General features: G+C 46.4%; 1 long non-coding RNA gene across 3 annotated transcripts in view; it reads right to left on the bottom strand.

Moving 5' to 3' along the window:
- Positions 1 to 27,291, bottom strand: part of LOC123776002 (uncharacterized) — a 69,979-nt gene that overhangs the window by 39,068 nt on the left and 3,620 nt on the right. For all 3 annotated transcript variants that reach the window (XR_006775244.2, XR_015725104.1, XR_006775245.2), the window contains 3 exons: positions 24,200 to 24,381; positions 22,069 to 22,140; positions 20,156 to 20,278 (listed from right to left, as the gene is read on the bottom strand). This is a non-coding gene — a long non-coding RNA (uncharacterized LOC123776002). The remainder of the gene's footprint in view (positions 1 to 20,155; positions 20,279 to 22,068; positions 22,141 to 24,199; positions 24,382 to 27,291) is intronic.

The following is a 27,291-nucleotide window of genomic DNA, read 5'->3' as shown; positions in this document are numbered from 1 at the left end:
TACTTTTATATATTTTTTATATATTAAATATTTTAGTCCTCTGGAATTTATTTCAAAGGAGTGGAAGGGGATCTAGCTTCAGGATTCCTACAGGGCTGGTGTCAAGGTGACGTGTCCAACACCCTCTATGGACTAATCTGTCTCCTCTCGACTAACCTGAAATGCCACCTCCATCATATGTTTCTGTCCCTTTCTTAGCTTCCAGTCTTTCCCGTGACTTGCTTATATCTGCAGTAGCACCCCATCCTTCAGCTAATGTAGTCCCTGGACATATGAATGATGTGGTACTGCAGGTCTTCCCCCATTAGGCATCTTTTTCAAAATTGTCGTAGCCTTTCTATCATATTTGTTCACCCAGCTGAACTTGTAAATTCTGTCATGAGAAAAATCCAACTATGTTGAAACTTCAGAATTTCCATACATGGGATTATAATAAAGTTTCCCAAAAATACTATTTAGAACAGGAATCAGCAATTTTTTTTCTATAAAGGGCCAAATAATGAATATTTTAGTCTTTGCAGGCTGTATGGTCTGTCATGAGAGCTCAACTCTGGCATGAAAGTGCAAGAGCAACCATAGATAGTACGTAAATCCAGGCACGTGGCTGGGCTTGTGAAAACTTCATCCCCAAAACAGGCAGAGATGCAGTGGAATATTACTCAGTCATAAAAAGGAACGAAGTATTGAAATATGCTACCGCACAGACGGACCCTGAAAACATGTGAAGTGAAAGGAGCCAGACACAAAAGGTCACATATTTTATATTCCATCCATGTGAAATATCCAGAGTACGTATCCATATGGACAGAAGCCAAATCGGTTGCTACCAGGGGCCAGAGGGAGTGGAAATGGAGAGTACTTGACAGGTATGGTGTGTTTTTCCAGGGTAATAAAAAAGGTTTTGAAACTAGAGACAGGAAGTGATTGTACATCACTGTGAATTGGACTAAATGCTGCTGAGTTTTACACTTTAAAATGGTTAATTTCATATTATGTGGATTTCACCCTAATTAAACAAAACACTGTATACTAAGAAAAGCCCCTCTCCTAGGGGAGCATGTGGGTGTCTACAGGAGGGGAAGAAGGCTAGAGCCAGGCAGATTCTCTTCCTGCTTGGTGCTAAGGGGGTCCACTGCTGAGAAGCGCCTGTGAAGATGAGAGAGGCCTCCCCAGTGGACTTGCGGGTGATTAAAGACACAAAGATGAAAGATAGCATGTCCTCAGTGCCCTGTCCTGAGGGCAGGGGCTGTATGGCTCATCACTGAAACTTACATCCAAATAGAATCCAAGCTCTGTTGCACGCTGGCATCACCTGGGATCTTTAAAAAATCCTGATGCCAGGCTCCCACCCCCAGAAATTCTGACATAATTGATATGAAGTGTGACCTAGGCATCAGGATTTTTAAAATGTGTCTGGGTGATTCTAACTGCGGTCACGTTAGGGAATCACTGGCCTACAGACAAGTTGATAGGCCCCCCTGACTTCTTCCTTGGGCCATGGGAGTAAGCAAGAAACCACACCGGACTTCACACGAGAATCCCCTGGGGGATACTAAACATCACTAATGCTTGATCCCAGCCCCAGACTTTCTGATCTGGGGTATAACCTTGACACAAAGGTTTTTGAAAACTTCCAAAAGGCAGCCACACCAGGTACCCTGCGCTAAACACATTTTCCTAAACATCTCTGAAAAAAAGAATCAATTGGAACTCTTCTAAAAGACAGAGGAAAAGAGAATGGGATGGAAGGATCGATTCCTACTGCCCACCCCACACCTGCTGACTCAGGACAGCTCCCTGGCAATGGAGGAGCTTCACAAGGGCCCAGATTGATTCTTATCAGTCAAGTTTGGGGAATCCTGCACTAAGAATAGATTACATGCAAAAAGCAAACATTCGTGTGTGTGTGTGTGTGTGTGTGTGTGTGTGTGTGTGTGTGTCTGCATGTGTTAGAGAGAGACAGGGAGAGAGGAGGGGAGGGAGAGAGACTGAGAGGGCCTGGGGTTGCAGCAAGAGCAGCCTGAGGCAGACTCTCCCTGGTCCAGAGAGGACTCTCCCTGGTACAGCAGACTGAAACCCAAACTCGCATTAACCTCCCTGCTGCAGATCCCATAGGACCTTCCCAAACGTTACCTCCTGTGAACAGTTAGGCTGGAAAGGCTCTTCCTACTGCAGAGCTCAGCGCATTTGATGGACTGCCGTTCACGGCCCTAGTTAGTGGGCCAGCCAGAGTGGTACCCATACATTTTGCCTCCCCGACCGGCACTCCTTCCATAAAACAGTGACATTTGGAGCCACAGTCACGCCATGTGGAAGACTGCACTTCCTCTAAAAAATGCACGGTGGTTGAAATGGACATCAAAGAGAAACCAACAAGGGGGAAAGAAAGCACTAAGAGTTTACACTGGAGAGCTGTGGCCTCTGGGTGATGAGTCAGGAGCCAGACATGGAGCAGAGGCACCTGCTTCTTCCCACCAGTGCCCCCCACCCACGTCTCCACCTAACTCCTGCTCCCACACAGCACAGTACCCAATGAGGCATCCGGCCCGTTTAGTGGCAAGTAAACTGGGAGACGGGAAGGATGAGACCTGAGCACCAGATCAGTCAGTCCACGGCTTGTCCTGCTCTCTGAATGGCCCCCAGCATTCCTTCATTCAAACGTCACAGAACCTGAGCCAGGCTGTGCTGGGCCCCGGTGCTGAGCAGATCAGATCCACCCCCGCGCCTCCCTTAGCCTATTGTCTGAGGCCCTACTCTTGCAAGTCGCTACAGCACCCGAGAGCTGTCAGAAAAGCGAGTCCTCGGCCCCCACCCCAGACCTGCTGAACTAGAGTCTCCATTTTAAGCGTGATCCCAGGCTACACGATGCCCATTTCCGTGAATAGGAGCCAGACCGTGGATTTCAAAGAAATGCAGGGTGGGCTCCCTTCCCTTGGCTTCCATGGGAGTCGGTACTGGAGAAAATAGCCCTTCAGCTGTTATATCTCCAAGGGATGTTACAGTCCCCCTCATCTGACCCCCTCATTTTGCCAGTGACGAACTCAAAACCCAGAGAGGTCACATGACTTCTAAGGGACCAGCCAGGACCTGAACCGAGCATTCTACTCTCGAGTCCCTTGTGCAGCTCCCGAGTGCAGTTTCTGACATCGGAACAGAAAAGTATTTTTAGGACGGATTTTTTTTAACCCTTTCCCTGAAAGATGAGATTTTTGGAGTCACAACTTACTCCGTGCTTGCCAATCGTGATGACTTAAGTAGAAATAGTATTTGCTGGCTCCGTGGGCTGGTGTTTCCACGGCAGCAAATGGAGTTGAGGATTTGTGACTTGATCTAATGGCAATGGCTTTCCAATAGACATGCACGGAATCATTGATCAGCGTGCCCTCTCCTTGTTTGCACTTGAACACCGTTCAATTTACACCAATTAAAGAATGCTTGGTTTGGGTATTGAAGAATAATTAAGGGATGCAAATCCCCAAGGGCCTCTAAAGATGACATCTGACCAGAATGTTGATTACGGCATGAAGGCGGCGTTAGTATTTGAACAGTTTGACTGATACACAAAATCATTACCACGTCTCTCCAGGAAGAGTGACATTAGGTCAATGTATGTACTTGCCTGGTCACCCTAAACAAATTTGACAAGTCTAATTTTAAGTAATTGCTCAGAGTTGAGTGGCCGCCTCTGTCCCCACAAGGGCAGCTGTCTGGACCACATCTTGTAATTGAGATGTGTCTTTAAACTATACACGTCAGCCCAACATGCAAATGTGCTCTCGAAAAAGGTTAAGGGTTGGTGAGGCTCCGGTGAATCATCTTCCAGTTAGATTTCAACATGAAAACTTTACTGTAGTTATTAGTCAACTCGTCGACTAATTCTACCTCATTCCCTGTAGGAAAGATTAAATTTCCTTGCTACGTCCGACTGTAGAGTTCATCTAGAGACCATCTGAGAACGTGTTCCCTGGAACAGCGACCACAGCATCTCCTGGCAACTGGTCAGTAATGCAGAGACCTGGGCGCAACCCCAGCCCTGCGGAATCAGAGACCGTGGGGGTGAGGTCCTGTCCTTAATGATCTCATAAGATCCTGGCGATCTAAAGCCCACTCGGGTTTGAGAACCACCGATCAAGCACACTGATTCACTTTGTCAAGGATGAAAGTCAGGTAACTTGCCTAGGGTCACACAGCTCAAATGCCAGTGGAGGCTAGGGCTGATCATACTGTGTTCGACACGACTTCTATCACGCAGTGCAACTTTTGGAAAGTGGTTCGCTGCCCTGTTCTTTGTTCTCTTATGCAGCCCTCTGCGGAGTCCTGAGAACATGCGCAGGATCTGTCCTGGCGGATGGCTGGTTCTCCTCCTTCTCCTGGACGCCCGAGAGGGAGCCTCGTGGCCCCGGCAGTAGGGTGCAGCCATTGGACTTAGTTGTTAGGCACAGCCCTGTCTGAGCCAGCCGGAAATTTAATAGCCAGTGTGAGAGCCTAGAGAGGTACCTGCTTCTGTGCACGGAGATCGTGGATGAACGTGCAGAGACTGAGCCTCCGTTGCCCCACGCTCCTGAACAACCGTGAAGAACAGAGCTCCCTGCTGACCCCCACTGGGTGTGTGGTGAGAGCAACAAACTGTGCTAAGCCACTGATATTTGGGGGACGTTTGTTACTACTTTATAACCCAGCATATCACAGGACCGTTCGGGACTTCCAAGCATCCCCCTTGCACTTAAGAGAGAGATGTGTAGGACAGAGAAGAAATAAAAAAGGAGCATCTTCCCTATTTACAATATAATTGAATATAATGCTATTTCCAAGAGGATACAAGGATGAGAACCGAATTGAGTGACAACCCAAACAACAGATTTCAGATGTCATTGTCTTTTTCACAGACCATCCTATCCCTTGCCGGTTTAGCCCAGCTTGCCCACCCTGGAGCGACAAGGAGCTTATTTACTTAGCTGCAAGCAAGTTAACCAAAGCAAAACTGAAAATGAAGGGCGGTTTTATTCGCAGGCTACATGAGCTCCCGTTCCCAGGGCCTCACGGAGCAGCTCAGCCGCACAGCTCAAGTGCAAGCAAAAGGTTTTCCCCACGTGTGCAGGCTCCCAGCAGATGGATAAAGCCTATTCACATAGGTGCTCCCCTCTCTCCCGCACTCCCCATGCTTTTCTTCCCAGACACCCGCACCACCCAGGTGAGCCTGTGCACCCAGCACCCCACCTGCTCCTTCCCCTCACTCCGCCCCCTTGCCTTTCTGCCCTGGTCCCTCCACAGCAGCGACGCTGAGCCTTTCAGCCACGTCGTCCCAGGGCTCCCTGTGCGGGGCAGGGGGTAAAATGTGCCTCTGAATGGGGAGGAGTAGACAGGGTGGATTAATGGCAGCGGCAGAAGAGTGATACAGCCCGAGCAGAACAAAACGAGGGCGACCCGGACAAAACAAAGCACCACAATAGATCATTTCTGAAAAGTCATCCGGGCAGCTTTGAAACCCAGCGCTGTGTGTTTCAGGGCAGTTTCACATCCACGGGCTTTCAAGAGACATGAATGGAAGACGAACAGTAACTCTTTTTCATACCTCTTTTCAGGGGTCTTGTCGGCACAGAAGGATTTACCATTCAATTCCCGTACTTTTATGTGGGAAATTAGGAATTTGCCCCTTAAAAAGAAATTGCCTTTTAAACTCTCATAAATTGTGGCGACTTTATAGATTTACCAAAATTTCTTCCTCCTTCTTCTCCTTTCGCTTCTATTTCATTTTTTAAAATGCTCATCAACACACCCACAAACACTTCCCTCCTCTCCACCTCTCTCAAGACCGTTTTATTCAGAAAGTCTCCAACCAAAGAGGCAGTTAGTTCCTCTTGCTGGCCCCCTACGGTGCTTGGGGTTCGTTCTCATCCAGGTCTTCCTTTTACCACATTTCATCACAGACCCAACGGCTGTTCTGAATAAAAGGACCCATCCCGGAAAATATTAATCACTGTATATTTGCAAAGAGGGCAAGGGTTGGGCCAAGTTGGTGAGAAGGTCAGGAGAGAAATAAAATAAAGTAAGACATGCCCTCATTCATGGCCTCGGCAGACATTTACGGAGTAGACGCTGGTGTGACCAGCCCTTTTCGATCGTCTGATACAAAACATTCAAGTTTTACTACAGGAGAGCTCAAGAAAATGTCCCCACCGGGAATGGCCCCACCGCTATTTTCACAGTGGCCGGCGAGGATCTGGCCCCTTTCTCAGAAGCCCGCACTGTTTGGCCACGTTAATCTCATTAACCTTCGCTATCAGTTTCAACGGGACAGAAATGAAGACTTGAGAACGTGGAGTCCCCGCGCTAAGTCTCAGGCTGGGACAAGTCAGGCTTTGGCTCTGAGCCAGTACATTTGATCTGACTCCCCAGGCTTCTTCCAGGGGCGCTTTTTTTTTTTTTTTTTTTTTTTTTTTTTTTTGAGCAGAGGAAGAAAGCACCTGCAAGGAAGCCTTGCCATAGGAAATCCAGCCATGTCTGACCCCACGTCCCTCTTCTCTCCTCCTGCCCCCAGGAGAGCCCGGTTCCAAGGCCGATTCCAGGAGCAGCTGGACAGACGGCGGCCATTGTCCAGGGGCGTTCAAGCGTACCCCGGTTCCCTCCGAGAATCCTTTGGGGTAAGAGATGGGCAGGGATGGGGGCAGGGAAGAGAAAGGAAGGTTTTCCTCCCCAGCAGGTCTGTGAGGCAAGCCTGGGACACACTAACCATTTCCTGATGTGCAGAAGCTGACACTTGGACTTCTTTTCTTGTGAGATTTCTTAGATGCACAAAAAAAGCCTCACCCAACAAAAGCGTGTCTTGCAATATACTTAATTGGGTCTGTTTCAGACCCTGACATCACTTCTCTGTCCAAAAAAAAAAAAAAAAAGGATAAACAAGAATGTTGTATTTCTGAAGACAACTGTGAAAAACCTCAGCACCATGCGGTATATAAGTGTGTCAAATCCACACGCCGTATACCTGAGCTTACATACTGTTGTATGTCAGTTATATCTCCGTAAGGCTGGGGAGAAATTAAACCTTAGAAAGAAACCCTAGTAATAACGGCATTGACATCTGCAAGTCTGGGAACTGTATCATTTCCTTCCTGAAAGAGCCTGTTTGTGAATGGTTATTTCAAAAGGACTCAGGATATTGGTCTTTAAGAGGAAAAATCTCACTCAGAAAAATTAATATTTGGAGGAAATGGTGGATCTTAAAAACAGCCCTCACTCACTTGAGAAAAAAACAGGTAGCTTTAATGGTCTGTGAAGTGTTATAAATTGAAATGTGCCCGTTTCCTTCTTCACTGTCTCTAAACCAGGGGAAGAAATTCCAAAGGCCGGGGCACAGAAGTTTCAAAAGTCCCACCATGGCAACAACCCCGACGGCCCCCAGAAATGGCAATGCTCAGGGTCTCTGGGGAGACCCCCATTTCAACAACCTTACCCAGAACCCCAAACTACAAATGTTGGCAAGATGCCAGCACCTCTGAAATCTAAACCAGCATTTCCCGATCTGTTTGGAACTGACAGCATATTGCTTACCAAACCCTCTTCCAACTTGATGCTTCAAACTACTGACTTGTATTTGTTTTTTTATAAGGAGGCTCCACGCCCAATGTGGGGTTCGAACTCACGACCCCGAGATCAAGAGTCATGTGCTCTACTGGCTGAACCAGCCAGGCGCCCCTGTACTTATTTTTTTTTTATGTGAATTCGAATATTACAGGATTAGAGAAATTCTTCTGTGATTTTTTTTAATGTCCCCTTATGCTGCATTTTTCATCTGTGTGAATGCAATATTTTTTTTGGAACCTGTCTCCATCTCCACATCTAGGACCATTATAGACTGTGCCAATGTAGGAATTCTTACCTTTTCACAGTCTTTCATCTATAAAGCAGCAAAAAATGATCTTGAACAGCAATCGAGTGCACCCTCCCTACACACACACACACACACACACACACACACACACACACACAGACTCTCCAGGAGCAGCTGGTACACTAGCCCCCAGCCATGCTGCCCAAAGGAATTGTGTCTCTCTCCACTCTCATCCTTGTCTCCAGTTCTTTGAGTGCAAGAAGTTCTTCCTTCTCTGGGGCCTTTGCACATACTCCCGTCCACTCAGAAGGGTGTGTCCCCACTTCTGCACGCCCGGCTTCTTGTCTTCCTTTTGGGCTCAGCAGAAACACCACCTCACCATGGACGCTTCCCGTGACCATGCTGTCCGGAGTGACTTTCTCTCCCCCAGGCATCTGTATCCCAAGCCCGAGCGTATGTCCTTCACAACACACATTCCAGTCTGTCGGTGTCATAGTTTTATGGCTGTCTGCTTGCTTTGTCCTTCTTCCTCACTGGAACAGAGGCTCCAGCATGGTAGGAACATGACTCTTTTGTCACTTGAGCATTGCTGGTACAGAGTTGGGGATCAGTAATATTTGTGGAAGGAGGGAAAGAAGGAAGAAAAAGGGGGAAGACAAGATGTTGACTTGAAATCATTTCTCTGCACTCCAGCCCAGAAATGTTCTGTATTATTCAGGGTGAAAACCTCAGTTCTTCTATTAAACAGACCCCAAAATACAGTGTTGCCTAGGATCAAATAGTTTTCTCTTTCACATTCTGGAGTTGGACAGTCGAGGCTGGCAGGATCTCTTGTTTCACACAGTGACGAAGAGATCCAAATTCTTTCCTCCTTTTGCCCCCTAGCCTGCAAGCCACTGAGCATCTGCTAGGTTTAATGGGGTTGCCAGCACACCCAAGTTCCAGCCGCCGGGAAGGGAAAAAGAGAGGGAGCCCAGGAAGAGCCGGTTTCAATGAAGACCAGAAACAGAAGTTGCACACATCGTTTCCACTCACATCTCATAGGCAATAACTTAATCTTATGTCCAAAAAGGGAGCTTGGAAGCAGAATCGCTAGCTGAATGACTTCATGTCCAGGGAGAAAGGAAGGACAGATTTTGGGAAAGCTAGCCACCTGCCACATGTTCTTCCACTCCTTTCCGAGTAGCAAACTTTCTGGGGCCTCTCTCCCAGGGTAGCAGAACCTGCGTGCAGACTGTCTTTGACTGGAGGAAGAAGACCTCCGCCCCACCCGCCGGGATCCCCACTGCCACATGGTAGCTGGAGGGGGTCGCAAGACCCCCAGGGTGGCAATCACTGCAGCTACCTCAAGCATTGAGATTCCAACATGCTCAATCCTTCCCTTCCTCTTTGGGTCCAAAGCTCAGCAAACGTCTAGATGGGTTTTTGTTTTCACACCTAAAATTTCCCATCTATTTCTTCACTCGCTGTGCAGGAAGATGCAAAATGCAATTGACCAGAGTTCCTGCTGGTCTAATTGAGAGCGAGGGAAATAAACAGGCAGACGTCTTAGGTGTCCTGAGACAATCCTAGAGTAGCAGCTTCCTTCAGTGTGACCTTGAGCAAATTATTTAATATCCTTAAATCTCATTTTGCTCATGTCCAAAACGGGAGCTACAACACCTCGTCATGTGGTTACTAGAATTAGTTCATGAATGTGAAGATCTGAGTTCTTTTTAAGAAATACTGGGTACCTGGATATTCGATTTATTTTTCTTTCAGTTGATGGCTTTTCTCTTGCTAAATCTCAACCTGATAAACCATCTCCCTTCCTCGACCTATACAAATTCCTCCAGCCTGTACCCCATGCTTCCAGCCTTGTTTATAACAGTCTAGTACACTCTCTCTCTCTATTCTCCATTCCTGCCCCATACTTCTTCACATTTTTTTATTTAATGCCTTGTGCTATCCACTGATTGTTTCCTAAGCATCTGTCCAGTCTCGCTGGCTGGACTGCAGGCTCCCTGAAAGCCGGAGACAGCGAGGTAAGTTCCCGCAGCATGCACCGTCTAACACAATGGGACTGCATGACATCAGTCACACAAGCACTCAACAAACACTCCACTGAGTTGTCGAAATAAAGATACCAGCAGACTGAAGCTAGATCTACATGACCTTAGAAAAAGAAATTAATTCAGCATATTTGTCCCAAATGTTGGTTGATTCGGGATTTCTTTTTCAAATAGTAAAACGTTCTGCTTCTGTAAACTGAATGACTAACTTAGTATCCCTATGTGGAAGAAGCTGAAAGCGTTGCCGAAAATTTTATTGCACCCGAAACTTCTGGTAACTCAGGATGCTGCCTTCTGGGTGGTGTTTATTCTCTGCCACAAACACCTGAATTACTGAAATTGAAATCAATCCAGATTCTGTGTTTGGGGTTCCAGCATTTTGTGGACTGGCGCATGTGCCTGACAAAAATCTGGGGAATGCTTGGCCTTTCATTCCTCTGAGAATTATGCCATTTTCCAAGAAAAGCTAAATAGCTCATTCATGTTTCACCCTCTGTTCTTCCAGGCTGGTTTCCTGAGGATATTTTTTAGCCAGACTGGTGTGTGTGTGTGTGTCTGTGTGTGTGCACGCACATGTTTTAAATAGGCTGCTGGAAACTGGGAGTTTTAAACTAAAACTTATATTGAATGATTCTTGAGTGCATTATCAAATGAAGAATATTATCCTTATTTCATCTATTTTAGACTAAAAAAAAAAAAGAACATATGAATGGCTTTCAATCAGTGGCTTTTGTTGATGAATTCCCCCAGAATATAACTTAAATCCACATGAAATCTCCCAGTACTGTTTCTGAGGGAAGCTAAGAAGTACCATCAGGTAACAAAGCTGTTATGCTTTTTTTTTTTCTATCTGCATCATTTTTATCAAGAGAAGTGGGGGACTTCATATTTCCAGGGCTTTCTGCACAGGGCGCCCTAGTGTGGCCTTAATACACACCGAAGTCTCTAGGAGGGGGTGGGGGGACAGTTACGAAAGAGCAAAGCTCCTTGACCGGACAGCATCCTTCAGGGGTTTCCAGCAGGAAGGTGATAAATATATAAACCACCCACAAACGTGGGGCACACTCCAGGCCATCTGAATCCTTGGACCCTGTTTTCAAGAAGAGGAAATGCCATGAACTGTGGAGCACGGAGCCCAGATTCACTCCCCAGACCTGAGCAAGAGGCTTCAATGCAGACAAGGAAAATACTTGGTTTGGCTGAAGCGGACAGTTCAGGCCAGTGTGAACTGGGCAGGCGAAAGAGTCCAAGAATCTATAAAAGTTCTTTAGAAAACAAAAAGGCAGTGGTCAACAGAGGTGGCCTGGCAACGTTTAATGTGTTCCCCTCAAAGCTAAAGTTGAAGCCTCCTGAATACTCCAGCATGTTTGTGGTACCTACGTATGAGAGTAAGATGAACTTTCCTAACTCCCGTACTTTGTGTTCTCTACGGTCAACATTAGCTTTGTTCAAAATCAGGAAATTTAATTGAATTAATAACCTTTAAATATATATATATTTAATAATTTAATTGAATTAGCAACCTTTAAATATATATACATATATATATATATATTCTATATATATTTGTGTGTATTTTCCTTCCCCAGAATGGTGAAACCAGTGAAGTCTTCTAAGAGGACTCTTGAACCAGCTTTTTGTCACAGAGGAATAAAGGACATGGTGGGCTAGGGCACAGGGCAAAGGGTAGGGCTGTCAGGGCAGGAGGCAGGGCTGGGAAGGGTCTCAAGGGCCACATTTCAGGGACCTGCACTTTCCTGTAGGCTATCGGGGGCTTGCTGGACTGGTCTAGGAACAAGTAGGTCTTTGGGATCCCCCCCACACTACAGGAGGGGCTGAGTCATAGGGGAGCAATGCACCCTGAAGTCTGATGCCATTTAGTCCAAGAGTACGCATGTGACAGCAAGCAATAGCTGATGAATGGCATTGTTCCATGGCATTGTCTTCTAACTGCTGTGGCAGTCAGGGTCTCGGTGACAGACACAGAGCTCATTCAAATGGGTGGCTCGGGAGAGGCCAACGAAGGGTCTGTTTACAGAGGTGTCATGAGGGTAACAAAAACCAACACGGTGGTGAGCAGACATCACCCCTGGGCCTGAAGCAGCACTGGGGAGGGCCGACTCCCACCGGACAGAAAAGCGATTGTGTCACCCTCGGGCTGGCTGGGGGGGCCAACTGGTCATCAGTACCCCAACCTCACTCTCCTGTGCCTCAGTTTCCAGCTCCTGACCCAGCCAGACCATGGTGGGGGCAAAGAAACCATTGATGCCACCTTTGGTGACCTACTCTCCCAGGACCCTCCACAGAACAGGGTGGAAAAGGGGAGGGAGGGGGTCTCGAGGGACACCTGGAAAATGTCCAGCCGGCACACTAAATATTTACTTTGAAATATTCATTTCCTATTATCTACCTTCCCCCACTAGAGCGTAAGCTCCCAGAGGACAGAGATTTTAGCTCATGTGTCCTCTGCTGTATTCCCAAGTACCTGCACACGACAGACAGTCGGAGAATATTTGCTGAATGGCTGAACAGAAGCAAAGAAGAGAAACCACTCGCCCGGTATTTAACAGCAAGTAAGTAATAAGACAAGCAGCATTTTATATAAGGTAAAAATAGTTCTCAACGGGGTGTTTCCCTACGGTAAACTGGTTCTCATTTTGGCCATTCCGCCCAAAGCATACATAAGAAGGAAAATATGGTGGCGTATAAGATTTGCTGAAAAGATTATATTTATGCTTTGCTTGGAGTGAAGAAAAGTTTTGGGAAGCGGACCGAAGAATTTAAAATTGCCTTAAAGAAACACAAGAAATACATCTTTCCCCTAACTTTCAGACCTGTGGTCTAGGAAAGAGGGGATAGTTGCCAGAATTCTTAAAGAAACTCAGTGTTAAACAGTGAAAAGATGTCAGGTTGTGGGTTTCTCTGCCACGGGAGGTTTTAGAGACCAACATTGTCTGGATTTGATGACAGGTAATGACATTAACTAATTACAAAACTAATCACATTTGGTGCGGTGGAAGCTGAGATCATGATAAGCATAATCAAATCCCTGACTTCAGGGCTTCGGGAACCAGAGGATAAGTTTTCTCCCCTCGCAAAGCTTGACCAGATGCCTTTCGGAGTCCTTTGTCTGAATATTTTGGAAGACCCCGATGAGAGTCAGAACCGGCATGCTGAACTGCAAAGCCCAGTGGCCAGAATGGCACTAAGCGAGGGCACTACAGGGGTGCCGTGTGTCTCCTCACTGGGTGGAGACGAACCTTGTCCACCCCGCCGTCGGGAGCTCCATTAAGGTAAGTGCCACGGCTCTTGCCCTAAGAGCCTAAAGACCGCATCCCCCTCACCGGTTGGGTCATCTTGGACAAATTCGAACCCACTGGAGTTTCAGTGTCTTCCTCCACAAAGTAGAGATTAAAATACAAGTCGCATTTGCCTCTGTAAATTGGCATGAGAATCCAGCAAAAGAGTTTACTCTGTGGATTAGAAGCTGTTTTAAATATAACAAGTATGGCCAGCATTAAGCCAAATTACAGGCCTGAATCCCTGTAATATGAATACCTCAATCATCAGAAAGGTGGAGAATCTTTAAAATAAAGAAGCTGACCCCCTTCTGGTGGCAGGAAGTCCTCCACCACTCCCACGCACTCTCTCTCTCTCTCTCTCTCTCTCTCGCCCATCTTGCTCTCTCTGGCCCCACGGGAGGAAAGGGAAGAGGCCGGCCTCCTTCAAAGCATTTCCAGCCCTCTAAGGAGACAACACAGCAGCAGCCCTGGTCATTCTTCTCATCTGGTAACATTCTTTAAGCCCCAGTGTAAAACTTAAAGGAAATGAAATCCTAAATGCAAACACTATCTTTCAGTCTCTTGGAAAATTATCTACCTCCACTTTCCCTCTCCTCCCAATTCACTCACCCTCAATTAAAGCCGTCCTTTGAGTTAAACCTCACTTTTCAGAAACCAAGCCATCACTTAAGAAAGAGGAAAACATTAAGAGATCCAGATTTCAATTAACTTCGCCATTGATTTTTGCGTAATTCTGGGGGCGGCATTATTCTTTTGGTAAAGTGGGGGCAAAGAACTCGGAGATGAATGGAGGTTCCGATGACGCCAGCGGGCAAGGACTAAAATACACTCAGTCCTGATCCCCAGGCCCTGCTGAACAGCAAAAATACTGGGAAAATGGCCCAGAAGGGAGACCTGCCGAACTGCCCGTGACCATGGAGACTCTGCCACTCCGGTAAAAAGCCTTTGGTAAACAGCGTTTCCTTGTCCTTTTTCATTTTAATGCAATTGATATGTTTGGTGTTCACGCAACGGTGCGATTTTTCTAACCAATCAATAAAACAGATGACCCAACCTGGCTTTTTTCAAAGCCGCAACTGTTTCCGAATTGTTGAATACACCCCCATCGTAACAGGGGACCACGGGGTTAGCACGGCTCACTCGCGCGCGCACGCACGCGCACACGCTACGTAAATACAAAAGCGGAAACCACTGATACAGATATAATTTTTAATGTGTTGTGTCATTGAATGCCTATCGGAGGAAAAAAGTCTGTGAAAATAGATTTAAAACAACAGGCAGTTTAATCAGATAAGTACACAGCATTCATCTCTGTCCTCTAGAAATATGATTTCAGCATAATGAATGAAGGGAAGGAGCTCATTGGAATACAGCCCTCTGAGCAATAGAGTGAAACCAACTATAGTGGAGAACCCTTTCCTGGGGGGCATTGGGGGGGTTCGGGGGGGGTGCTGTGATGAGGAGCAACAGATCATCATCATCCAAAATAGGGAAACCATTAGAATCAAGCAAAGGAAAGAAGGTGTAACCATCAATGATACAATTAGGAATTTCATTTTTAAAGGTTTATTCCAACTATACTTGACTTTCTGATGGGGAGTTCAACCCTGCGATAGAACTCAGCAATCTTTGGCAGCCCCTACAGGGATGGAGCAGAAGATTCCCTTCAGTGATAAAGAAACCACCTCTCCTGAGTGCCTGGGTGGTTCAGTCGGTTAAGCATCCGACTCCTGATTTTGGCTCGAGTCGTGATCTCAAGGTCCTGAAATCGAGCCCTGTGTCAGGCTACACACTCAGGAGGGAGTCTGCTTGGGGTTCTCTCCCTCCGCCCCTCCTGCTTTCTCTCTTTCTCTCTCTCTAAAAGAAAAAGAAAAAAGAAAAGGAAAAAGAAAAAAAAGAAAAGAAAAAGAAATCACCTTTCCAGGAAGTACAAGGGAGTGAACTGAAGCAAACACCCTCCTCTCAAACAAAATGCAAAAAAGCAATGCTATTCAGTAGCCGCCTAGGCCGAGCTATAAACGAAGACTTGTCGCTCGCCGCTCTGGTCGGAAGGAAAGCATTAGATCTGCGTCTGAGGACACAGCTCTTTCCTAGGGCTGCCGAGCGCCCGCTGTCTCCCCGCTGGGGAACGGTAGGGCTGCGGGTGAGGAAGCCTGAGCTCAGTGCACGGCAGACGGCAAGCCGATGCTCTCGTACGCACTGACTGTGTGCTAGCGCCAGCCGAGTTCCAGGGCTGTACCCCCACCCAAGCCAGCGAGGAGGTCCCGTCATCCACCGCGTTCTACAGATGATGCACAGATGCCTGAAGGGACTTGCCCAAGGTCACACGGTGCAGAAGCCCTCAAAGCCAGACAGCCAACCCTGAGTGTACCGAGTAACCACAGCGCTGCTGCTCAAATGAGCTGCATAAATCGGATGGAAAGTTGGAAACGTGGCAGCCTTGAAAAGAAGGCAGGAAACGAGTTGGCTTCATTATCATTGTCTCCAAAATCAAAACCGATTTGCTGAATTCTCCCTCTGCACCTCAGGAGTGTTCGGCAATGTTTCCATGAGGACAGAGAGACAAACACCCTCTCTCCGGGAGCCCTGCCTGAGCCTCCAGGCTGAATCCACCTGCCGGGCGGAAAGGCGGGGCACTGAGAGGCACTGCAGGGATTGCAAGAGAGAACAAGGGATCCATCTCGAGGGTCAGCTTGAGACCCCGGAAACTCTGAACCCCAGCAGCCCTGCCCCATCGCTCAGCCCTGTGCTGTCACCCTAGACTGGGTCCCCATGCAAGAGTGGAGGCAGGCAGACCCCAGGATTCACCCAGCATGGCTCATCCATTTCAACCTGGCAAAGAGTGTTTCTGTTTGTAACCCGTCCTAACACAGAGCTGGTGCTAAGCTCGGTCCACAACTCAAGTATTAAAAAGGTAAATTTTTAATAACTTAATATCATGTCCATTTTGAAGCCTCATTCATCCAGAGTGGCAGAAACTCAGTCATGGGGTCTCATCTTTGCCTCAGCCATGGCCAAGTTCTGGGGATTCCTCAGTTCTAAGACGTGGTACGGGAGAGGCCGGCAGGGTTTGATGCCCGGTGTCTATGCAGGCAGCCTCTGATATGTCACTCAGTCCCCCTACCTGATTCTCACACATCTTTGGCCCAAGCCACCCTGGACACCCTTGGGTTCCACCCTTCCAGCCCCTTTCAGGTGTCAGGAGACCAAGGACAGATCTCCTTCTCCCGACCCCTTCCCCCACCATCATGAGTATGAAATGTCCCCACAGACTTGTTCTCTCCACGCTTTGGCAGGGCCCTAGGTGTTTCTGTTCCCTCGCGGCTGGAGCAAAACAGAACAATATACTGGGTAAGCCTCATGACTGGAAGGACATCACAGAAACCCAACAACAGAGGCTTGGCCAAATAGAAATTTATTGTGAGACACAACCAAAAAATCGGGCACAGTGCTCAAAGGTGCAGTCAAGGAACCGGGCTGGTTCCCCCTAGCCTCCAGCCAGGCCCCTGTTTAACAATGGCAGCTGTCCCCTGGGCATCCCACGCCAGGCGAGCAGGACAAAGCCGGCTGGGAAAGAAGGGTCCTGTTTCACACTCAGCACTGGAGGCATCTGCCCATTCCAATCGGCAGGGTGGTGGGAAGGTGAGGTTTGGTGTCTAGCCTCCATTACAGGCAATGGCCAGTTAGGAGGGGCTTGAGGACGCCAAGCTAAAGAATCCACCACGACCGGGGGAAGACTCATTTTTCACTGTCACTTCCCTCCCCCCAAAACAAGTCGGCATTGGCCCAGTTGCTTGGATGAGGTAAAAGTGAAAAGAAAAATACTACAGGTAAAAAGTTGGCTGACGCTTCATAAACTATTGTCCCACCTCCCGGGGTCAAGAGCACCTTGGTCCCGGTAGATGCCCAGAAGGCTGGAGTCTGTGCAGGATCAGACTGAGTGGCCTAGACATTCGAGATGCTCCTCCAAACTCCTGCACTCGCAGGCTGCACCCCTAAGCCCAGGGCCTCTGCCGTCCACCTCGACCCTGGCCTGAGACCAGGAAGAGACCCGGAAGGCACTCGGTGAATGGATATCGGGCCAAAGAAAGTCCCAAGTTTGTGAACTGTGGAGGCTGGGCCAGAACGTGGCAGGGATGTCTCCTAACATGTTCGACGCCAGAAGACCCAGTCACTGAGGGACAACCTACAGTGGCTTGGCCATTTGATGCCAACAGTGTGCTCCTCAGCTTCTCCGGGTGGCCTGGAAGGGTCAGCTCAAGGCTCAGTGCACCTGCAGAGGTCCTAGGAGCACCCCCCCCCCCCGCCTTGAGTACAGCTTCAAAATTATTTTGACCACCACAGAGAAAGGCTGGCCCATCTGAGTCTCGACACTAGGTCTGCCACGCCACAACCTCAGGAAAGTTCCTTTGAACTGAGCCTTACCTTGTCTATCAGTAAAATGAAAACTGTCACATCTACCATGCAGGGTTCCTGTGAAGATGGTAGGTAATGGATGTAAAGCACCTGTCCATTGGCCTTCTTAGCCCATGGGAATAGCTCTTCTCGCAGAAGACCCTGGGGTCCTGGATGGGACCAGGAGTAGAACTCTGCCTGCTCAACCCGGGTAGATCCCCTCCAGCCCAGGAGGTGCCCCAGAACTGGATTTGGTTGGTTGGCTGTTCTGAGGAGGAAGGATGATGGTAGGGCAGGTTGGCTGAGAACACCCCCCAATCTCACATCGCCAATTGGTACTGACCTGTAGGAACCCTCGACTGGCCTCGGGGCTGCATAAACCTGTGGGTACTTATGTGCCATGACGTGGGGTGGTATTTTGACCTCTACCAGACAGTAACACCACTTGCAAACGGATTCACTCTTTGGAGCTCTTGGGGAGCTTGAGGAGACCACACCTGACGTCCCAGTGTATTCCGCGAGCTTCCCTACGAGGAGACAGACTGCAGCACGTCCAGAGGAGGGACGGGGTGGCCACTAGCCACAAAGAGAAAACTCCTCCGCTAGGCCCGAGTTGAAGAAACGGGGCGTGCTCTGCTCGGTAGAGGGAGAAAGGATAAAAACCGTCTTCAGATATTTGGAGAGAGCTTTCATGTGCAAGAATGACCTTTAGGTTACGTGCCTCAAAAGTAACACTAGAGCCACTCATGGAGTCGTCTGGGAAGGCGGGTTTTGACTCAACTGAAGGGAAGCATCTCAGTCACCATATCTGAAGGTGAGACAGGCAACCCTGAGTGACAGCGAGCTCCAGAAGCTCCCGCTGTTCAAAACTGGAGAATGAGTGCCTACCGAGGAGAGCAACCAGACCTGCCTCGTGGGGCTGTGGTGAGAACCAAGGAGATCATTGTTTCCAACCCCCTCGTATGCCACCTCTCAGGTGGGGACTTGGCCACAGTGCTCTGGACTGTCAGCTACTTGCTTCACAACGCTTTCAGGCCACAGACTTTAGCATGCACAACCCAGTGGAGCCCCTTCTCACGTCTACTTGGCTGGCCTCTGCCCTCCCTTCCTGGAGCTTCCCCGTTACCCCTAAACCATGAGACGCTCCAGAGAAATGCCACGCCCAAACACACTCAACCCAGAGCTAAGAGGGGGAAGTAAGGGAGTGTTAATGTCCCATGAGGAAAACTGTTCACCAATCAGTGGTTGGAAGCAGCAAATAAAATTTTTGCCATCCTTCCTCTATTAGTCTATCCTGAGACCTCACAGCTTCTGCTCTGGGAGGATGGTCTCTGTATTCGTTTCCCGTGGCTGCTATGCCAAGTTACCACAAACATGGCGGCTTGGAGCAACAGAGCTATATGACTGCAGAAGTCTGCAGGAGGTGCCAACAGGGGCTGTGCTGCCTCCAGAGGCTCCAGGGGAGGGTCCCGTCCTCCCCTCGTCCAGCTTCCAGTGAGTGCCCACGTTCCTTGGCTTATGACCACATCACTCCAAGCCCCGTCTCCACGGTCACCCTGCCCTCTCTTCTGTCACTTCTACCTCTGCCTGTGCCTCCATCTTCTAAAGACATCTACAATTGGATTTCGGACCTCCCCAGATAACCCAAGAAAATCCCTCCACCCTGAGATCCTTAACCACTTCTGCAAAGTTTTTGGCACAGAAGGTACCATCCCCAGGTTCTAGGAATCAGGACGCAGACATTTCTTTGGAGGCCCAGTATCCAGCCAACCACCACCCCAAGGACGGAGCAGTCAGTTACGCCTCACACCACGTTGGGGCCACATCAATAACACACCATTGTGTTTGTTCCTTTCATCTTAGCCTGACCACCATTCTCCCCAACCCGTCCCACTCTGGGACTGAACTCTCTGCGAAAGAGACAACACATGGGTTTTCCTCTAGTTCTCCTTTCTGGGGAACCCAAAGTAATACCTGTCGGCTGTGAAGATCACTGTCCACAGCCATGGCAGGAATGGTGGCTGGAGTAAAGCAATAAGAGTTCCCACAGTCTTCAAGGAGATTTTGCTTTTTTTCCAGAGCATTGTCTAATCGTTTAAAAATAGGCTCTACACTGAGGAAATAGAGGTCATCTATTTCAGTGAAATTTTACACTGTGTTCAAAGATTTATTTCCCCTCTACAAAACATTTCCAACATGGTGACAAGGTTTCAGGAGAATACCTGTTAAAAGATTAGAATTAGAAAAGGAAGGGTTTTCCCACAGCAAATGGAAGAAGATTTGCTCAATTACAGGGAAGTTAGATAAATTAGTTAATGCTTACAAATTTCTTACAGATGAAAAGTGTTATCTGTATCACTGCTAAGACCTGCTATGAATATGCTTTCTCTGTGCTGAACCAAATTACATTTCTTAAAACAGCAGCTCCCTGGGTCCTGGGAATATCCGAGAAGTAACATGGCTTCATTAATGAATTGCAGAATCAGATAGCACCACCTCCAAATTCAGTTGGCAGAGCTGTGAGTGACTTATGGGAAGAACGGGAGAGGAGAATAAGGCAGAATTTTCTACTGTACCTCTCAGAGGTGTTTGCAGGTGACAATTCTCCAATGGAAGATTCTGGAAGGTTTGCTTTTTTTATGAGGCAACTTCACCTGCACCTTTGCTTCAGAGAATCATGGTTGGGCTCCCAGACAAACCTGAAAAAACAAGTAGCCAACAACACTGAATATGAAGAAAATATTGGCAAACTTCCCTTTTAAAACAGTTAGTGTCAAAAGCAGAAACTTTCAAGAATTTCACTTCTCCTACCATAACAAGGCAAATTTAATATTTTGGTGGAAGCTGCTTCCTCCAGGCACATTTGATAATCATCATTTCAAAACTTACAAGACACATCATTGAATGAATACAATCTGAATGAAGGCTGTATTTAACAGTGTGGTTAAATAAGTCCACATCTGGCATGTTTAATTTATGCCATTTAATTGGACAATTCATATTTGAAAATTCCTCTGATATGGATTCCCTTGGACTTTATATACAAAATCCTAACTTGCAAATCCTCCAAACCTAGATTGTCTCCATCCTTTAGTTGCTGGTACAATCCGCCATCAACACTTCAGCATCCCTCTTTCCATTTGCTTTCTTGGCATGTACACACATATAAGTACACACACACACACACAAACACACACACACACACACTGCATAAAACATGTCAGGCAACCCTGTTGGATGACAGGATTGCTCTCCCTTTCTCATCCCATCTACTCTCTTGTTCTCCATGTCGCAAATAAGGGCCAACTCCTTGGGCAGGACGGGGGAGCTCAAGAGGAGAATCCATATCCTTCTGGAGGATTCCAGCCACAGGGGTCCAAGAACAAAATTATTCTAAGAGTCTTCCAACTCTTCTTTACATAGTCCTCACTCTCCCTGAAACATCCAGCTCCTTTTCCATTCATAACAGGCTCTTAAAGAATGTTCGGTAGTGAATGAATGAACGAAAAAATGAACTAAAGAACCGAGCATTTCTGAAACCACGGAGAGAAGTGTGATGTAAAGAAGCATATGGTCTACTGGAAAGAATGGTGACTTTAAGCAGAGAGCTAGCCTCCAGCTCCTCTGCTGGCTGACTACTTGATCTTGGGTAAGCTGTCTCATTTCCTCACGTGCCAAATTGAAACAACACTTATCCTGATGTTTTCATATGTCACAAATAGAGCATCTTACGGTTTAGGGAACACTTGGGATTCACTTTCCTTACTTGACCCATCCAACTACCAACTGGTGGCAAAGGGCGCCCATCTTTTGGCCTAGAAGCCGACGTCCGTAATGTTGACCATAAGGTTGAAGGAGTAAATCCAGGTGCACTCCACGTCAGAGGTCTCAGCACCTTCTCCACGTAGCAGAGCAATCCTGTCATCCAGCAAGAGGAGCCCAGCATGATCAGTGACTTGCCACTGAGACAGAAATGGCAGAGCCTCTTTGTCAAACCATGACTTCCTGCCCCAAAGCCGCCTCATTTCCAGCTGTCTATACACCAATATTGAACACCCATAACCTAAGCACATTACCAAAGGCCCTCAGCATCTCATCGAAGGAGGATGGTCATCAAAATTCCTATAAATCCATTTCTCAGCAGGAGTAGTGATTTCACAGATACTTAGAGAATTAGATAGACTATATCAAGAGTTAGCACACTTTTTCTGTAAAGAACCAGACAATAAATCTTTCAGGTCACTACTGCCCCATGTTGTACCGCCAAGGCAGCAGCAGACAACCTGTCCTCTAATGGGTGTGGCTGTGTTCCAATAAAGCTTTATTTACAAAAACCAGCACTAGATCAGACTTAGCCTGCAGGCTCGTGTTTGCCAAACTCTTGAACTGCAGCCACTTCCAGAAACATCTTGATGTCAAAAACATTATTTTAAAACTTCCTTTTAGAATCAGGGTCCTGACAACTCTTGAGGAACAGACATCCAGGCACCTTTGTCCCTCTTCCTCCCGTGCCCTCTGATAAACGCCAACATGGAGCGTTTCTCCTTCAATTGCAGTGATTCTGAAAGACAAAGCAGGGGCAGAGATTAAAACCAGCCCTCCAGCCTTTGTGCCATATCCAGCATATCAAGTGCCCCTCTTCAAATTGTAGTGAGTTCACTGTCTACCTAATGGAGAAAATAGAACCATTCTTTCACTTAATAGTCTTTTAGTAAGGGTGGGGGGGGAGGCCAGGTTCACTAAAGGCCCTTATAAAACGCCGGCTGAAAGGAATAATGCTCCTTGGCACCACGGAATTTTTTTCACATGAAGCTACACGATCACTTTTCATTTTGTTTCTCAAGCACCCCATGGCACCCATCCATGTATTAGGCTAATAACTGCATGAATCTAGTTAAAAGGAACCAAGCAATTATTTTAATTAGGAGAGAACAAAAGTAACACTCCTGGATTCTGTCTTAAGGGGCAAGAAGGAAGTAGTTGGGGTTCAAAAAGATCCCACAAAATATTTTTGTGAAAGGAAAAATAATTAAGGCCAAATTTAGAATGTACTTGCAATAAATGGGCCAAATAAAATGAATGGCACCACTGTGCAACTAAAACCCATTCATATATAAGAGCCCCAGAAAGTCCATTTTTATGTGATACCATTTTGAGGGTATAGCCAATTTTGCAAAGTGAAAGTGAATGTCTAGTAGAGACTTTAATGATCCTTGTGACTCTCTTACACAATTTCTTATAGAGTTTCTGTGTAAACTCTTTTATTAATAAGAGAAAAGAGGAAGGATATTGGTCAATTTGCCTTTTAAGTAGGATTATTTTTCTCATTTAAATTCTTGGACTAAAGTGTTCAAATGTGTTTCTCTGGAAAAAAAATCTATGTTTATAGAAAATCCTTGTCAATAATCCATTCTACAAAAAGTGAATCCCACCCGAAGGGTGTTAATCATTTGAACTGAATTCAGTTGTTCAGGAAGAGATTGCTATCTGCAGATTTTCCATAGTCTTCGCTTTCCTGCATTGCTTCTGGTCCTGGCACTTGGGCCCTTTCATTCCATCTCGGGCTTCCAAAAAAAGAGATGAAATGAAACCCCAACTAGTCAACTAGTAAGTATTGTTCCTTCTGTTTAAGTCTATCCATGTTCATTGAACACCTGCTATCCTCCAGCACACAGCAAGTTACAGACGTCGGAATGACTCAGATCTGAACCCAGCCTTCAAGAAGTTCACAGTGTAATCAGAGCCAGAGGCATGGATGAAAAAAGAGACCCTGCCGCCCCAGCTGGATGGGATCGAGGGTCGCTGGCTTGAGTTGACTGAGGAAAAATGGATAGCCGAAGAGAAAGTCATGGATAGTCCATCCCCAGGAGAAAGATCAGCGTACACAAAGCTGGGACACAAAGAACCCCCGGGGAAACACTGGGAAGTACAAGCAATAGAGCTGCTGGAGTGTGAGGAGCAAGAGAGGTGCTGGAGAGGTAAGCAAGAGCTGGGTCTTGGGAGAATTCGTGCACTGTGTTCATGAGCCTGGACTGCCTCTCATGGAACAATGGAGAGCCACCAAGCAGTTTTCAACACGGACTAACAAGGCCAGCTGCCCATTTTAGAGTGAGCCCTTGGATGGCTGGGAAGGGGATGAAATGGGCACTAGGTGTTGTACAAATGCCATGGCCCAAGCAAGAGGTGATAAGGCCTTGTAAGTTGGACAGTCGCAAGTAGGAATGGAGATATCAGGTAAAGTACGAGATACACAGTATTGAAGGGGATTAAAGTTAAAAAAAAAAAAAACTTCTGTGGAACAGTAACTGAAGGGTCAAAAGTGGATGAAATTGGCTTCGAAGTTTCTCAGTGGGGAGCAGATGTTTTATTTGAATGCTTGTCATGGGTCCCAAAAGCTTCTCATCTCGTCCTCCTTTAAACCCAGGATGAGCCTTGATCGTGGGTTCCAGGATTGAGATGCAGCAACAAATTTTAGCACACAAGCAGATTACGAGTCCCGGAAGATAGTGGAACTTCCATTTTCTTCCCTAGGCAAACTCACACAAAACCAGTCTCCTGCCACAAGTCTACGTTAAAATACCCAGAAGCCTGGAAGGAAAGAAGTTGTGATGAATGCTTACCGTGCTGGTGACTCTTATGTGTCCACTTGACGGGGCTAAGGGATGCCCAGATCGCTGGTAAAACATTACTTCTGGATGTGTCCATGAGAGTGTTTCTGGAAGAGATTTGCGTTTGAACCAGTAGATGAGTAGAGAAGATCACCCTCACCAAAGCAGCCAGTATCATCCAATCCATTGAGGGCCTGAATAGAATGGAAAGGCAGAGGAAGGGTGAGTTTTCTGTCTGCCTCAGCTGGGATATCTTCTCCTGCCCTCGGGCATCAAGTTTCTGGTGCTTGGACCTTCAGAATCAAACTAGGATTTACACAATTGCTTCCCATGAAGACCCCTGTGATTCTCAGGTCTTCAGACTTGAGGTGAGTTACATGACCAGCTTTCCCGGCTCTCCAGCTTGCAGACAGCACAATGTGGGACATCCTGGCCTCCATAATTGTGCTAGTCAATTCCTATAATAAATACACACACACACACACACACACACACACACGCACGCGCACGCGCGCGCATTTGGTTCTGCTTCTCTGGAGAATTTTGACTAACAATATACTTAGGACAAACTACGTATGTTTTAAGTGACTATACTAGATTAGACTTATTTATGTTTTAATTTTTTAAGGAAGGTACAGAGGACACTTCTCCAACTCATTTTATGAACCAGCTAAACTTTGATAATTCACCTGACAAGGACATTGCACTCAAGGAAAACTACAGGCAAGTTTCATGCATAAACATTGTTGTAAAAATTATCAAAACATGCTGCAATACTTCAAATAAATAACATATCATAACCAAGTTGGTTTGAGTCCAGAAATGGAAGATTGGTTTAAATTCAAACACCTGCAATACCTGGGTGGCTCGGTCGGTTCAGCATCTGCCTTGGGTTCAGGTCATGATCCCAGGGTCCTGGAATCAAGCCCCGTGTCAGGCTCCTCTGCTCCCCACCTGTGCTCTCTCTCTCTCTCTCAAATAAATAAAATCTTTTTTAAAAATCAAAAACCTATTAAATAACTCACCATACTAACAGAATAAGTGGGGGGCAACTCTTATGATCATTCTGTAAGTAAGTGTACTTAATTTAGGACAACATATCACTTCAGAGCACTGGGGAAAGAAGTCTTTTTCATTGATGGTGTAGGGGTAAGTAGATATCATGGAGGAAAAAACAAATTTGATCCCAACCTCACACCACATGCAAAAATCAATGACATATGGATTATGACTCTAAATGTGAAAGGTAAAACAATAAAGCTTCCAGAAGACAATATAAAAGGATATTTTCATGGCCTTGGGCTATGCAATGCTCTCTTAAATAAGACATAGAAAGCACTAACTATAAAGGGAAATATTGCAAAATTAGGCTACATAAAAATTAAAATCTTCTATTCATCCAAAGATACCATAAAGAGAGTGAAAAGTCAAACTCAGATGGTATATGATATTTGCAATATATATAATCAAAAAAGGATCATATCCTTAGGGCACCTGGGTGGCTCAATCAGTTAAGCATCTGACTCTTGATTTTGGCTCAGGTCATGATCTCAGGGTAGTGAGATAGAGCCTTGCATCGGGCTCTGCTCTGGGCGTGGAGCCTGCATGGGATTCTCTCTCCCTCTCCCTATGCCCCTCCCCACCAACCCCTGCTTGCGCACTCTCTCTAAAAAAAAGGATCATATCCAAAATATATAAATATCTCCTACAAAACAGTAAGAAAAGATGAACAACACAATGGAAAAATGAGCAAGACCCTTGAAAAGCCCATTCACAAAATATCCAAATGGCCAATGTATATGAAAAGATGCTCAACTTCTTAATAATCTGGGAAATCAAAACCGTAATGAGATTCAACTACATACCACCAGAATGACCAAAATCAGAAAGATGAAAAATACCAGTTAACAAGAATTAGAGCAGCATATCTCTCTCACCCACCGCTGGTGGGAGTGGAAACTGACACGACCACTTTGGAAAACTGACATCCTTAAAGCTGATCAAGGTCATGCCCTGCAATTTAGTAACTTCCCTCTTAGTCTACATACCCAAAAGAAATGCATGCACGCCCACCGAGAGGTGCATGAAAGAGTGTATGTGGCTCTCTGAAATAGCCAAAAACACCACCAACAACCCAGATGTTCATCAAGGGTAAAATGGTTAATCGTGGTATATTATTGATACAACGGAATGAAATGAAACAAGGAAAATATAATTGCACCCGGCAACATAGATACAGTTCACAAATACAATGTTGAAAGAAAGAACCAGACTCAAAAGAACACTTACCATAGGGGTCTATTCATATGAAGTTGAAACAATAACAAAAAACAAATCTATGGTGTCCAACATCAGGAGAGTGGGTATTTTTGAGGAGGAAAAGGGAGTCCCATACTAGAGGTGGTCAGGAATGTTGGCTATATTCTCTTTCTTGGACCCTGGAGGTGATTATAAGATGTGTCCTCTCCAGGATAACGCACTGAGTCCCGGCTTCTGCTCTTTGTAATCTTCCATATATGGAACACCAATAAAGCTTCCCCCAAAAAAGTTTCAAGTGTTGATTTCCTTTTCTTTGATGAAGTAAATAGAGGCACTAAATATCATCAAATATCTTGATTAAAATCAATCAGTGGCTTGTTCTTACCTACGCTCAGTGTGCTCTCCGCATGTCAGTGACAGAGCAGAAACCAGAAAGGACCACACATATGATTATAAATCAGCCGGACGAGGAAGACAGAATACCTTTCCCTGGAGGAAAAACGAATAAAAACTGGGTCCCCTGGCAGTTTACCTAAGAGGTAAGTAGTGGGCGAGAAGAACAAAAAGTGAAAGCCCCAATGTATAAAACAAAGACCCAATGAAGGTCCTCCTGGGGGCTCATACATAGCTAGCCTTATATAAAGCAGGATTAAAAGGTAACAAATTTAGGCTGGTTACCAGGAAATGCTTTCTTACGAAATGTATCATTAACCTGTAGCCAATGGTTTACTAAAATTCAACTCCTCTCAAAAAAAAAAAAAAAAAAAGATGAGCTATTTATAGCGGCCAAACCAGCATCTAGTAGTTACACTAATATCGTATTACAAAGACTCCCCTGCTTCCAG

Source organism: Ursus americanus, chromosome 7, assembly GCF_024610735.1.
Source record: "Ursus americanus isolate L20-20 chromosome 7, mUrsAme1.1.p, whole genome shotgun sequence".
NCBI lineage: Eukaryota > Metazoa > Chordata > Mammalia > Carnivora > Ursidae > Ursus > Ursus americanus.
Note: the sequence above shows the minus strand (reverse complement) of the source record. Positions and strands in the feature narration are given on the sequence as shown.